This window comes from Nerophis lumbriciformis, linkage group LG11 (assembly GCF_033978685.3).
Source record: "Nerophis lumbriciformis linkage group LG11, RoL_Nlum_v2.1, whole genome shotgun sequence".
In the NCBI taxonomy this organism is placed as follows: Eukaryota; Metazoa; Chordata; class Actinopteri; order Syngnathiformes; family Syngnathidae; genus Nerophis; species Nerophis lumbriciformis.
In genome coordinates, this window is record NC_084558.2 from 30,305,083 (window position 1) to 30,319,585 (window position 14,503).

At 42.0% G+C, this 14,503-nt stretch overlaps 1 protein-coding gene across 2 annotated transcripts in view; it reads left to right on the forward strand.

Annotated features, from left to right (window-relative positions):
- Positions 1-14,503, forward strand: part of grin2da (glutamate receptor, ionotropic, N-methyl D-aspartate 2D, a) — a 399,219-nt gene that overhangs the window by 44,674 nt on the left and 340,042 nt on the right. The window contains exon 1 of one of the 2 annotated variants that reach the window (XM_061966841.1): positions 13,086-14,268. The exons of the other annotated variant lie outside the window; for it this stretch is intronic. The gene's annotated coding sequence lies outside the window, so the exon portion shown is untranslated. Of the gene's footprint in view, positions 1-13,085; positions 14,269-14,503 lie in introns of those variants that run through there. 2 annotated transcript variants of the gene reach the window in all.

Consider the following 14,503-nt stretch of genomic DNA (forward strand, 5'->3'; position numbering starts at 1 on the left):
TTTTAACAACACTATAAATGATTGGGAACTGAGGAAACTAATTGTTGAAGCTTTGAAAGTGGAATTCTTTCCCATTCTAGTTTTATGTAGAGCTTCAGTCGTTCAACAGTCCGGGGTCTCCGCTGTCGTATTTTACGCTTCATAGTGCGCCACACATTTTCGATGGGAGACAGGTCTGGACTGCAGACGGGCCAGGAAAGTACCCGCACTCTTTTTTTACGAAGCCACGCTGTTGTAACACGTGCTGAATGTGGCTTGGCATTGTCTTGCTGAAATAAGCAGGGGCATCCATGAAAAAGACGGCGCTCAGATGGCAGCATATGTTGTTCCAAAACCTGTATGTACCTTTCAGCATTGATGGTACCTTCACACATGTGTAAGTTACCCATGCCTTGGGCACTAATGCACCCCCATACCATCACAAATGCTGGCTTTTGAACTTTGCGTCGATAACAGTCTGGTTGGTTCGCTTCCTCTTTGGTCCGGATGACACGATGTCGAATATTTCCAAAAACCATTTGAAAGGTGGACTTGTCAGACCACAGAACACTTTTCCACATTGCACGAGTCCATCTTAGATGATCTCGGGCCCAGGGAAGCCGGCGGCATTTCTGGATGTTGTTGATAAATGGCTTTTGCTTTGCATAGTAGAGCTTTAACTTGCACTTACAGATGTAGTGACCAACTGTATTTAGTGACAGTTGTTTTCTGAAGTGTTCCTGAGCCCATGTGGTGATATCCTTTAGAGATTGATGTCTGTTTTTGATACAGTGCCGTCTGAGGGATCGAAGGTCACGGTCATTCAATGTTGGTTTCCTGCCATGTCGCTTACGTGGAGTGATTTCTCCAGATTCTTTGAACCTTTTGATGATATTATGGACCGTAGATGTTGAAATCCCTAAATTTCTTGCAATTGCACTTTGAGAAACGTTGTTCTTAAACTGTTTGACTATTTGCTCACGCAGTTGTGGACAAAGGGGTGTACCTCGCCCCATCCTTTCTTGTGAAAGACTGAGCATTTTTTGGGAAGCTGTTTTTATACCCAATCATGGCACCCACCTGTTCCCAATTAGCATGCACACCTGTGGGATGTTCCAAATAAGTGATGAGCATTCCTCAACTTTATCAGTATTTATTGCCACCTTTCCCAACTTATTTGTCACCTGTTGCTGGCATCAAATTCTAAAGTTAATGATTTTTTGCAAAAAAAAAAAAGTTTATCAGTTTGAACATCAAATATGTTGTTTTTGTAGCATATTCAACTGAATATGGGTTGAAAATGATTTGCAAATCATTGTATTCCGTTTATATTTACATCTAACACAATTTCCCAACTCATATGGAAACGGGGTTTGTATATAGAGACATACTGTAATAACTTTAAGTAAATAATGAAGATTAAAAACCAATTACAAACTAAAAAATAAATACAAATTATTAACTAAAAGCAGTCTTTTTATCACAATGTGTCGACTTCTTTCTTATAAAATTGGGAACAATTTCTCATATTGTTTCTGTAATATTGCAATATTTTCCCGTAAAATTGTTACTTTTTTATGTAAAATTATTACTTTTTAATGCAAAATGGTGACATTAGTCATATAAAATTCTGACCTTTATCACAATATTGGCAATTCTTTTGTTGTTCTTGTAAAAAAGTGACATTTTTTGAGTAAAATTATGACTTTTGTCAGATTATTATTATAATGGTGCCAAAATTTAAACGTTTTCTTATAAAATTTTGACATTTATCGAGTAAAATTACGACTCTTTTCATAAAGTTGCCAAAATGTATGGTTTTTCTTATAAAATTGCGACAGTTATTGAGTAAAATTCCAACTTTTATCATAATATTGCACGAATGTTTAGTTTTTCTTGTAAAATTTTGACTTGCTTTGAGTAAAATTACAACTTTTATTATATTACTGCCAAAATTCTAAGTTTTTCCTGTGAAATTGTGAGTTTTTTCCTGTGAAATTCCAACTAATTTTTCACAACAAGCTTTTTTTATATTTGCATAGTGTATATATTATTAATGTGTATATATTATTAATGTATATATTATTAATGTTATAAATACAAATCTTTATATAGCTATACTTTGTATAGTTCATGACTTACGGTCATTAGAAAACATCACTGCACATCATAATGTGTGGGGCGGTATAGCTCGGTTGGTCGAGCGGCCGTGCCAGCAACTTCAGGGTTGCAGGTTCGATCCCCGTTTCCGCCATCCTAGTCACTGCCGTTGTGTCCTTGGGCAAGACACTTTACCCACCTGCTCCCAGTGCCACCCACACTGGTTTAAAAAAAAAGAAGTAATTTAGATATTGGGTTTCACAATGTAAAGCGCTTTGAGTCACTTGAGAAAAGCGCTATATCAATTTAATTCACTTCACTTCACTAGAAAGGGTGGTCCTAAAGAGGTAGGCATTATTCGGAGGTCTCAAGTATGTAACAAACACAAGAATGTGTCTGTGTATGTGTGTGTGCGCGCGTGTGTGCGTGTGCGCACAGTACTTCATGGCAAGTGGAAAAGTCAAAAACCTGAATGTATCATCCAGACCAATTAAACATAGTAATTGGTAGTTTCCTGCCCTTAATGGACACTTTGGTAGTTCTGTAAAAAAAATTTGTTTAACGCGTATGATGAAGATGTTTGACTGCTGATGGAGACACAACAAAGATGGCGGCGTGACAATGAGTGCAGGTTGAACATAACGTTTGGGTTCAAAATGACACACAGCTCCTCCCCTAATGATGCCTTTATTTGCCGCTCATTATTCCAGTGAGGCAGATTCCATTACGCTAATCGCTGCCTCATTCTCTCAACCAACTCAGCCCACTGCTCTCCACACTCCATCCCCCCATTCTCTTTAGACGGTAGTGTTTGAGACATGTCGGTCTTTAGGGAGTTTTTCAAGAAGAATGTTGGCGCCAAATGTATGCATTTTGTGCATTAAATATGCTGAGAGGAATGCAATGTATATGCTAAGCTAGCTGAACAAAACATCCAAGCTTTGTTATACAGTATTCACAGTGCTTCACTTTTTCCACATTGTTTTGTTATAGCCTTATTCTAAAATGGGATGAATGTATTTTTATCCTCAAAATTCTCCCCATAATGACAATGTGAACAAGTTTTTGTTTTTAGACATTTTTTGCAAATGTATTAAAAATAAACTAAGAAATCACATTTACATAAGTATTCACATATTTTGCCATGAAGCTGTGTATATATATATATATATATATATACATATATAAGGTCCCACATTTGGCAGAGCACAAGCCAAGAAACTGACTGTAGACTGCCGAGACATAATTTTCTCGAGACACAAATCTAAGGAAGGGTGCAGCAAAATATCTGTTGCCTTGGAGGTCCCAACGAGCACAATGGCCTCCATTAGCCGTAAATGGAGGACGTTTGGAACCACCTGGACTCTTTCTGGCGCTAAAATGAATGATTGGGGGAGAAGTGCCCTAGTCAGGGAGGAGACCAAGAACCCGATAGTCACTCTGTCAGAGCTACAGCATTCCTCTGTGGAGAGAACCTTACAGAAAAACAACCATCCTTGCAGCAATCCACCAATCAGGCCTGTATGGTATAGTGGCCAGACGGAAGCCATTTCTTTGTAAAAAGTGTGCCAAAATGCACCTGAAAGACTCTGACCATGAGAAAAAAAAATTCTGGTCTGAGACAACAATGATTGAACTCTTTGGCGTGAATGCCAGGCATCATATTTGGAGGAAACCAGGCACCGCTCATCACCAGGCCAATACCTTCTCTACAGTAAAGCATGGTGGTGGCAGCATCATGCTGTGGGGATGTTTTTAGCTGCAGGAACTGGGAGACTAGTCAGGATAGAGGGAAAGGTTAATGCAGCAATGTAAAGAGACATCCTGGGTGACATACTGCTCCAGAGCGCTCTTGAACTCAGACTGGGGCAACGGTTCATCTTTCAGCAGGACAATGACCCTAAACAGACAGCCAAGATATTAAAGGAATGGCTCAGGACGACTCTGTCAATGTCCTTAGGTGGCCAAGCCAGAGCCCAGACTTAAATCGATTAAACATCTCTCAAGAGATCTGAAAATGGCTGTGCACCGACCGTTCCTATCCAACGTGATGTAGCTTAAGAGGTGCTGCAAAGAGGAATGCGAAACTGTCCAAAACCATATTAAAAACATGTAAGTGTAATTGCTGCCAAAGGTGCATCAACAAATTATTGAGTAAAGACTGTGAATATTTATGTACATGTGTTTTCTTATTTATTTTTTTAAAATACATTTGCAGAAGTTTCTAAAAAACTTGCTTACATTCTCATTATGGGGTATTTTGTGTAGAATTTTGAGGACAAAAATGTATGTTTTTTTGTAATCCGGCTGTAACATTAAAAAATTTGGAAAAAGTGAAGGGCTGTGAATACTTTCCGGATGCACTGGAGCTTACAAAAAAAATTGTAATACCTAATAATTAGGAAACGGACTGTTTTCTTGAAGAAGTACGTGATTGCCATTGCCGATTAATGTCTTTTAGTGCCAATCACAAACGCTGATCCCCTCTGGCTGACACTATTTATTTTTAGTCTCATTATACTATTAAAAATGACAATAAAGGCTATCTATTCTATTCTAGTCGGTTCTATTTTATTCTCGTCCCCCGCTGACAAGCGGCGAGCAGGTAATTATGTGTCTCCATGCACAATGTGGAGTGCTCCTCTAAGCTATTACTAATCACCTCCATTATGGCAAATAAATTACATTTCTTAAGTATCATTATCAAGTACATTATCACTGTAGGGCAGGGCTAAACATGTTACACACCGAGAGCAAGCCAAGGCATGCTAATAGCTAAGCTAACCGTTAAGCTAGCTTTAAACAATACCAAGAAATAAGTGTTTATATGATATGAGGGCTTTCTGTTGATCGCAACTGGACTGTTTGGTTTGCCTTGGAAGATTTTTCGCCTCTCATCCAAGTAGGCGTCATCAGTTCATGCTCATAGACTTGGATCATGGAAATGTTTCACCGACAAAAACATGGGTGTGCCATGCGATCACAAAACTACTGTCATTCAATTTATGTATCAGGTCTATCTGAGAAATTCATAAGATTTTGTAACCAATTAGGGTTGGGCGATATATCGAATATACTCGATATATCGCGGGTTTGTCTCTGTGCGATATAGAAAATGACTATATCGTGATATTCGAGTATACGTTCTCACGCAGTTGCTTTTAGCTGTGGGCATTACACTACAGGCGTTTCTCACTCTTTCTTGTCTCTCCTTCTCACAGAGAATTAAAACAAGCGCACCTTCTTACACACATCACATACTGTCGCGTGTGCAACGTCATAGGCCCTCACGGAGCAGAGAGGTAACGTCATGGGTAACGATAGCTGTGATGCTAACGGTGCGGTGCTAGTGGTAATACGAGAGAGAGAAGGTACGAATCTGGTAACAAATGAAGGAAGAATGAATTCCCAAGAAAAACAGCATCGTCCATCATCTGGTGGTTTGGCTTCAAGCGGGAAGATGTTTAACAGACAACCGTAATATGTCAAGTATGCGGCAAAAGCGTTGCTACAAAAAGTAGCAGCACTACTAATTTGTAGCATGACTTGAAAAGTCATCCGCTAGAGAATGAGGAGTGCTTGAAACTCCGCATGTTAACATCTCCGTTCGGTGCCACACCCACAAAATGCCGAAGCAACAATTTCCACATCAACACCGGATGGAAAAAATAGTCAACAACAGAAGGCGATAACGTCCGCAGGAACCTACCACATAGCGAAAGGACATACACTATTTGATTTCCTATTATGCAGCTCATTTTTATTTGACAGTTATTGAAATATCTTGTGTGACATCATGCACAAAAGTGCACTTTATTTGTTTTAAACTATTGTAGTGGCGTTCTGTACAAAAAGTGCACTTTAATTGACATCATGCACAAAAGTGCACTAATAGCTTGTTTTAAAATGTCTCTGACAATCTTGCACTTTCTGTTTTGAAATTACATGAATGTTTGTGCCACTGCATAATAACTGTTTATTAAATACAGTTTTGGTAAATTGACTTAGTTGTGATTTCCCTCTCTGCATGGAAGTTTAAAATTTGCATATATTAATGCAGTTTGAACAAAAATGTTTTAATGTAGACACAGAATCATCATACTGCTGTGATTATATGCATCAAGTGTTAATTCAAGGCTAAGGCAAAATATCGAGATATATATATCGTGTATCGTGACATGGCCTAATTAATAAAAGGCCATATCGCCCAGTCCTATACTGTAACCAATGCAACATCCCGGTACACTTCAAAGCAGGGAACACCCGGAGACAGTGACTAGTGCATCCTAAAGGTTGGACACCACACACTCATCCATATGTTATCTATATGCTATGTATGCTATCCAGTGTAACGATGATTGCACTGATTCATATATTGGAGAAACAAAACGACCGACATATGGCACAGCAGGGAACACCCGGAGACAGTGACTAGTGCATCCTAAAGGTTGGACACCACACACTCATCCATCCATCCATCCATCCATCCATTTTCTACCGCTTATTCCCTTCGGGGTCACGGGACACTCATCCATATGTTATCTATATGCTATGTATGCTATCCAGTGTAACGATGATTGCACTGATTCATATATTGGAGAAACAAAACGACCGACGTATGGCACAGCATAGACGGGTATGTATATATTATTAATGTTGTAAATACAAATCTTTATATATCTAGAAAGGCTGGTCATTAAGAGGTGAACTCTTCATACCAAGACTCAGCTGTCTACTTGCACCTCAGGGAGAAAGAGCACTCTTTCGAGAACAAAAATGTACAAATTCTGGACAGGGAGGATGGATGGTATGAAACCGGAGTGAGTGAAGCCATCTATGTCAAGGTTGAAAAACCATCCCTGAACAGAGGAGGTGGTCTGCAACACCACCTGTGTCCCGCATACAACACTGTCCTTTCAACCTTTTCTAAACGACTCTGCAATTTAGCCTTCAACAAATAACAGGAGTTAGAAACATTCTGGTCACAGATGCTCCTTTGTGCCATTTGTTTACAACTGAATAGAATGCTAACGTGTGGGATTCCGACTATTTCGGCCGGTTAGTGGTTGATCCACAGCGATCGTTCTACCAACTAGTATATCAATGCTAATGCAGGGAATTTACATTTCAACTACTGTCATTGGTATTGACACTAGGATTGCTTGTTTGCATCTCAACAGTTGTTTTTCTCAGACCAATTTAATTCTATGGCTAGATCCGACCAATCTAAGTCTATGATCATGAACTGATGAAGCCCACTTGGATGAGAGGTGAAACGTCTTCTAAGACAAACCAAACAGTCCAGTTGCGATCGATTAAATGCCCTCAGATTACAATGACCTGGATGAATGAAAATATCAATAGACAAGTGTTTTTGTGACATCAATACTAAGGGCAATATCAGTATATGATTGATACTAGAGTAATTAGCTCAATATTCTTATTTTTTGTTAAAGTTAACAAACTCAGGAAATAAGTTCTTGGACAAAGGAGGACTTTTGAGGGCAAAAGCCAAATGATTTAAATAAGTAGTAGTGTGTTTTTCTTTTGTTTAGTTATTGTGTACTATTGACTTTGTTTTGATCAAACAATCATATGCTATAAAAGAGAATAAGGAACGTGTTTAAAATATTGTGTTGACATTGTTACACTGCCAATAAAACTCACCTGAAAAATCATCCGATCTCACTCATGGAGCGGTAACGAAATAGGCAGCATGAAACGCGTTCAGAAGATCTCGTCATCATATCCCACTAACGATGATTTTTTTAAACATTTGTACAATGTGCTAAGGGCCGTTAAAAACAAGCTGCGAGCTGAACATGGCTCTAGGGCTGCACTGTACACTCCCCTGCTTTATGGACTTGCTGCATTTCTTTCTGGACTTGATTTCCTCCTTTGCTCATACCACCACACACACACACACACACACACACACACACACACACACACACACACACACACACACACACACACACACACACACTCCTCTCCTGTTGTGTCACTCATCAGGTGCTAATCAACGCCAGTGTTGTTTCTCCACTCTGCCTGGCAGCGTGCAAAAGTGCTTGTGTGCCTCATGTTTAATTCACCACCTTCAATATACCTTGGCCAAAATGTGGCGTCTCGCTGGACGCTGGTTGTCAATCATCATGGCTGCCACTAGCGGCAGGAAGGCAGGTTCACTGACAGGAAGTAGATAAAGTTTGATATTACCAGCATTTTCCTATATTTTTTTGTGAGAGGTTGTGTTTGTCCTTGGCTCAGATGGTAGCGAGGCCGGCCAGACACTTGAGGGTTTCTTGTACGAATCCAGCTTCCGCCATCCTAGTCACTGCCGTTGTGTCCTTGGGCAAGACACTTCACCCACCTTGCTCCTATAGTGCCACCCACACTGTTGTAAATGTAGCTTAAAAGGGTTTCTCACTTCACTTCACTTTTAGACTTTGGATTTTAAGGAACATGCAGGCTCTTCTCCGTTTTAAAGCTCTTACCAGAAATGATTTTCGCAACATTTACTTCTTCTGTTCACTACTTTTCCTCTGCTGCCATTGTCACAAGTTAGTCCCTCACTTTCGACTACTTGGACAAGATGGCGACTATGGAGGGTGGGAAGTGTCCGTCACTCAGTGGGGACACATTTATGCAGTCAAAATACAAAGTGTGAGTATTCGTATCGTTTATTCATGCCTGTCGTTGACAACAGGTGGTCACGGTGGCCATCTTGACGCCATAAGGGTCAAAACCCTCGCAAACATGGAAGATAACACATCACTGTCACACGTCGTGATGGACGGAGGCGCTTGCGGTCACATGACGAGGCCTCTCAGTGGGATGTGATGTGGTGAGTGAGCTCGTTAGTAAAGCTGCTATTTATGGAGACGCGCCCATCCTGAGATTGGGAAGCAAAAGGACGCTTCTTTCTTCTTCTCTTCACGTGACGCCGCGCAGACCCGTGTGACAATGAAAATCCTACGTTGATGAACTTTCTAAACAGAAGGTATATTCTCAACTTCATTACCACATGATGACCAGGACCATCAAACCAATCCTCACATTGATTTTGACTGACATGCAGGATGTTTGATGCATTGTTGGACTTTTCGTCTTATCATTGGTTCTGTAGTCCCTCCACCCAAATCAATGTTCCTAATCCAGATGTAAATGTTAGCTAAGCAGCACCTCCTGCTGAGCCCATCAGAACCATAAAAGAACCGAGCTGACCCGTGTCTTCCTCGCAGCACACTAATGGATCTCTAGGCCGGTCATGGGCGCGCCGTATTCCCGCTGTTCTCCCCCCCCCCCCCCCCCCCCCCACCCCCGCCGAGCACGGCTGCATCATTTGTTCCTCGTTATCACAGGAGCGTCTCCCCGGGTCACAAGAAGCGGCTGCTCTGCAGCCGGGCGCCACGTCAGAGACGGGAAAGCGCCAGGGCGAGGAACATTAAGCAAACCGGCGCCGAAATGAAAATAATGGCGCTCACATTAGCTCGTCTGACACTTTCCCTCCATTACGACGCCGTGGAGAACTTTCACTAGCATCACCTCGCCGCACCACCAAACAAACGAGGACATATAAAACAGTGCTGCAATGCTATTGGCGCCCACTGGTGTTCGACGATCAATGAGTGACACTGTAACGTGAAATATTCTCTACTTTTACTGTTACCGACCAAATTCTGTGGGTACTACTGGGTATTAATTCATGTAAAATCAAATGGTGCCATATTTCGATACCTTTGTTGCACGTCACGTGTGGTTGCAGACTCGACAGGCTCAAACACTTGGCAAGAAAACAAGCACTCAAGCTGCATTTAGAGCAGACTCAACAAAACGGCCTCCAGGTAATGTTGCAGTTTTCCATGCCAACAAAGCAAATATGCCTGATAAAAAAAACTTTGATGTAAAGTAACGGCCCACTTTTTAAAATGCTAATTTACATTGGATTTGCTGGCGACATTTTACCAATTAGCATTAGTAATTTTACATGGTGATTTGACTTCCAAATGTGAACTACAGTTTAGATGTGCGTTACAATCAGGCTGGTGTGTGTCCTGGTGTGTAATAAGTACAGTATTTACAGTATAAACACTTTTTAGGGTGCAACAAAGACTAGCTTAAGCTTAATGGCAAAGACTACTCCCTGACTAGGTAACACACTGCTACTGTCTTGGAATTGCAAATGCATGCAAAGTCTACTATATAACACTTGCAAATGAGAATCAAAAGTGTAAGAAATTAATAGGGATGTCCCGATACAACTTTTTCACTTCCGATACGATACCGATATTGTAGCCTTGAGTATTGGCCGATACCGATATCAATACGATACGATATAGGCACGAATCATACATATATTTATTCCTTATTTTGTTGTGTGGAATGTTAGAAAAGGCTTGATAAAGTGATGTTACTGTTACTGATGTTGTAGTGTTAAAACAGAAAATAGTCAGCAAGAGTAGGTATAGGAAAAACTGACCCATTTATTATTAACCAATTGGTTACATAAATTTTAACCTTCAACATAAGAGTATTACCTCAACAAATCCAATAAAAACAAAATGTTATATTTAAAGTGCAAAATAACCACTAATACCAACACAATTATACAATTGAATAGAATAAATTAAAAATAAATTAGAAGACCCTGAAAAATAACCTAAATAAATCCAATAAAAAAAAAAAAAACGTTTTAAAGTGCAAACAATTCAAGTTCACTTCAGTTATTTTTTTGCTGTCAGCATATGTTGGAAACAACTGTGGGCAGGGACAAAAACAACAAAAACAACACAATATTGTCCACTGTCCAACTGCTCTAAGTTGAGAGTTCACAGCTCCAGTTTCACTGACTGACTGTGCCCAAAACAATGTAGTAATTACTCTTAGTCTTCACTGAAGAATAGTGTAAACACAATAAACATATCACTCAAATAACAAGAGCATAAAACAAATAATAATCAGTCAGTGCTGACTACCCTTACTACTCCTCCTCCTCCTTCTCCACTTTCTGCAGTCCGAGCATAATGTGGAGATTTTTTTTAAGAAGATAAGCATTTCGGCATGTTGCATTTAGCGGCAACGTCTTTGTCCGAGTTTAGGTTAAAATACTTCCACACAGCCGACATCACTACACTTTGCTGCAAGCACACGCGTTGTCGTTGTTGTGATCATGTGGGCTGTGCATGCTTGATCAGAGACGCTCTTCTTCCGCGGCCGGCACCAACGTTAATTAAGGGGCATTGCCGCCACCTACTGTGTTGGAGTGTGATCAAACCAGAGTCACCTATTATAGACGTGCTGCAGCGGTAAATGGACAGCTTATATCGGAGTGCTTATATCGGAGTTTTTAGATTCAGTCCGATAAAATCCGATATTCACTTTTTTATTAATATCGGACTGATTTCCGATATCAATATCGGATCGGGACATCCCTAGAAATTAAGGCCCCTTCTACACTAAGCCGGTTATCCTGGGTATATCCCACCTAACCTTATCCTTGTCCACACACACACAATGCCACCGTTTAAGACCCCCTCCGTCAGCCGGCGCAACGCGACTTAGTACGCATGCGCAAAAAAAAATGTGCGCGTCATAGATACCTCTGACCTGGAAGTGTATCCTTACCCTGTGTTTCAATGTAGCCTATTGCCACAATTCTCTTAACAGTAAACCTTGCTTGCCTCACCATCAGCAGCTGTTAGACTGGCCCTATTGTAGTGAATCACACCTGAGCCATCATACATGAATCATATCTGTAATGGACGTGTGAAAGTAAACGATGTAATAAATAGCATTTTACAACAATCAATCTAGGGATCTAGATATCTCGTCAGGAAACTATGGTTGTAGGCTGAAATTGGCGGTCATACTTGACGGCCGCAACCACTTCATGGCTTCACAATAGTTATGGAGTACAAAACTAGACGTTGAGTAATCGCTTGACATACATGGCGGGCAATAACTGATAGTCTGCTTTGCCAGTCCAAATGCATTCGCTGTTTTTCGTAGTAGTACCTCGTCCACGCGAGCCCACATTCTCGTTGTCTCCCCTTTGACAAATGGACAAAGGTTTTTGCTAAGTAGAATCACAGCTGACCTGGACATTCGAAAGTTCTCTTGCCATTCCTCTGACACAACACAGTCATTGACAAATATATCCCACCAGGCTACCATTCTTCCAGGGCTTATCCAAAACCGTCGCTCAACATCGCTATGTTGCCGTCTGAGATGTGGTGTATCCGAAATAGCTGCAATCGCGCGTTTCCTTCTTTTAAGGTATTCATGTGTGATTTCTACAAGCTGTGGCACGTTCTTTCTGACGTCACTTCCTCTCCGAACTTAGTTTATAAATGATCAATGAGTCCATACAAAGCTAAGAGCCGGAGATTCAAGAAATACACGGCGCACTTACCCGTGTAAAAAATTATCCAAAGAGAGAAACCTTAAAGGATGGTTTAGTGTGGCTGAAACGGGGTATAGGCTAAATAATTATTTTTTTATGGGGTTATCCGGCTTAATGTTGGCAGGGCCTAAGATACACAACTGGACAGCACAGTTACCATTATCAGCTCACTGTCAAATGTTACATGAAAAATTAGATTTTGTTATTAATGTATCATTAACCACATTCATCATTACATGTATCAGCACATTTACACACGCGAGTACCGAAACTTTGTGCGGTCGAGTACCGATATCGATTCCCGGGTACTGGGAATTGGTACCAATTTAGATAAATCAATCAATCAAAGTGTATTTATATAGCCCTTAATCACAAGTGTCTCAAAGGGCTGCACAAGCCACTACGACATCCTCGGCTCAGATCCCACATCAGGGCAAGAAAAAAACTCAACCCAATGAGAAACCTTGGAGGGCACCGCAGATGTGCGGACCCCGCCTTGGGCGACCGGTGCAATGGACGTTTGATTGATTGATTGAAACTTTTATTAGTAGATTGCACAGTACAGTACATATTCCGTACAATTGACCACTAAATGGTAACACCTGAAAACGTTTGTCAACTTGTTTAAGTCGAGGTCCACGTTAATCAATTCTTGTCAAGTGGATCTAGTTAATAGTGTGAGAGTCCAGTCCATAGTGGGGTCAGCAGGGGATCATCTTGAGTGGAGACAAGTCAGCAGCGCAGAGACGTCCCCAACTGATGCACAGATGAGTGGTCCACCCCGGGTCCCGACTTTGAACAACTAGCGTGTCATCTGTGGTCACCTAATAACCTCTCCACGTAGGAGAGGGGGGCAGAGCAGAAAAAGAGATGGCAGATCAACTGGTCTAAAAGGGGAGTCTATTTAAAGGCTAGCGTATACAAATGAGATGTGAAAGTACCCATCCCTAGTGATGCGTTTCATTGATAAGCAGCATTACAATACTTGATAATGCGTCGTTCCTCACTGAGGGCCAAAACATAAAGATGATTAAAGTTTCATTTTAATTGTCTACGCGCTGGCCGACTGGCCTCTTTTTCTATTTTTATTTTCCTTTTCCTTTCAGTGGGAGGACGCGGGCGGGCGAAGGCGGGGCCGGGGGACCGTCCGCGTCTCCTGGATGCTGGAGGACGAAAGGCGGGAACAAGACGGCTCCCGTGTCCAGATAAAGACGTCACGTGACTCACAAGATACGCCCCTTAGAACATGGTAAAGTTAGGATTTGAATGGGGGGGGTTAGGTGTTGAGGAAAGGATGGAGCAAAGGAGGCGAGGAAAGGATGGATGTAAGTTAGTTTGCATTCAACACGTGTAGCAGGAAAGTGGAGAGGGGAGGGGGAGAGAGAGAGGGAGGTAGAGAGAGGTTGCTAGGTAACGGGGCGTACATACTGAATGTTAAGCAAAGCGGAGAGAGTGAGAGGGACAGTGAGGCGGCAGCAGCAACATGTAGCCACGCTGTGTGGATCACAGCTGCACACTGCCTCAGCGTCTGCGTCTTTTCAGGGACGCGCGTCTGTCTCCGTCTGTCTGTGTGTGTGTGTGTGTGTGTGTGTGTGTGTGTGTGTGTGTGTCTATATGTGTGTGTGAGTCGGAGGGGGGTGGGGGGTGTGACATGACGTGTTTGGGCTGGGCTCCCAGGACGTGATCCCGCCACTGTGATCGGAGGATGTCCGGCGGAGGGATGGACGGATGGAGTGAGCCAGCAGCGCGAGACGGAGGAGACGAAGGAGGAGAGCCTGGCGCACACTGTGAGTACACGCGTGTCATGCCGGCTTTGCCCTTCACACGCGTGCGTGTGCTATTGACCTTCTGTCATTGAGGCACGTGCAACGTCTGCCAGGCAAGTTCCAGAGATGTGACGCACGTGGGACATGAAAGCCCCCCCATCTTAGCCTTGTCCCAGCCGGCTGTTGCGCATACGTGCCCCCAGCGGCCGCAGTGGTGGTGGGAGGGCTCGCTTTACTTGGGCTCCCCCCGCCCCCC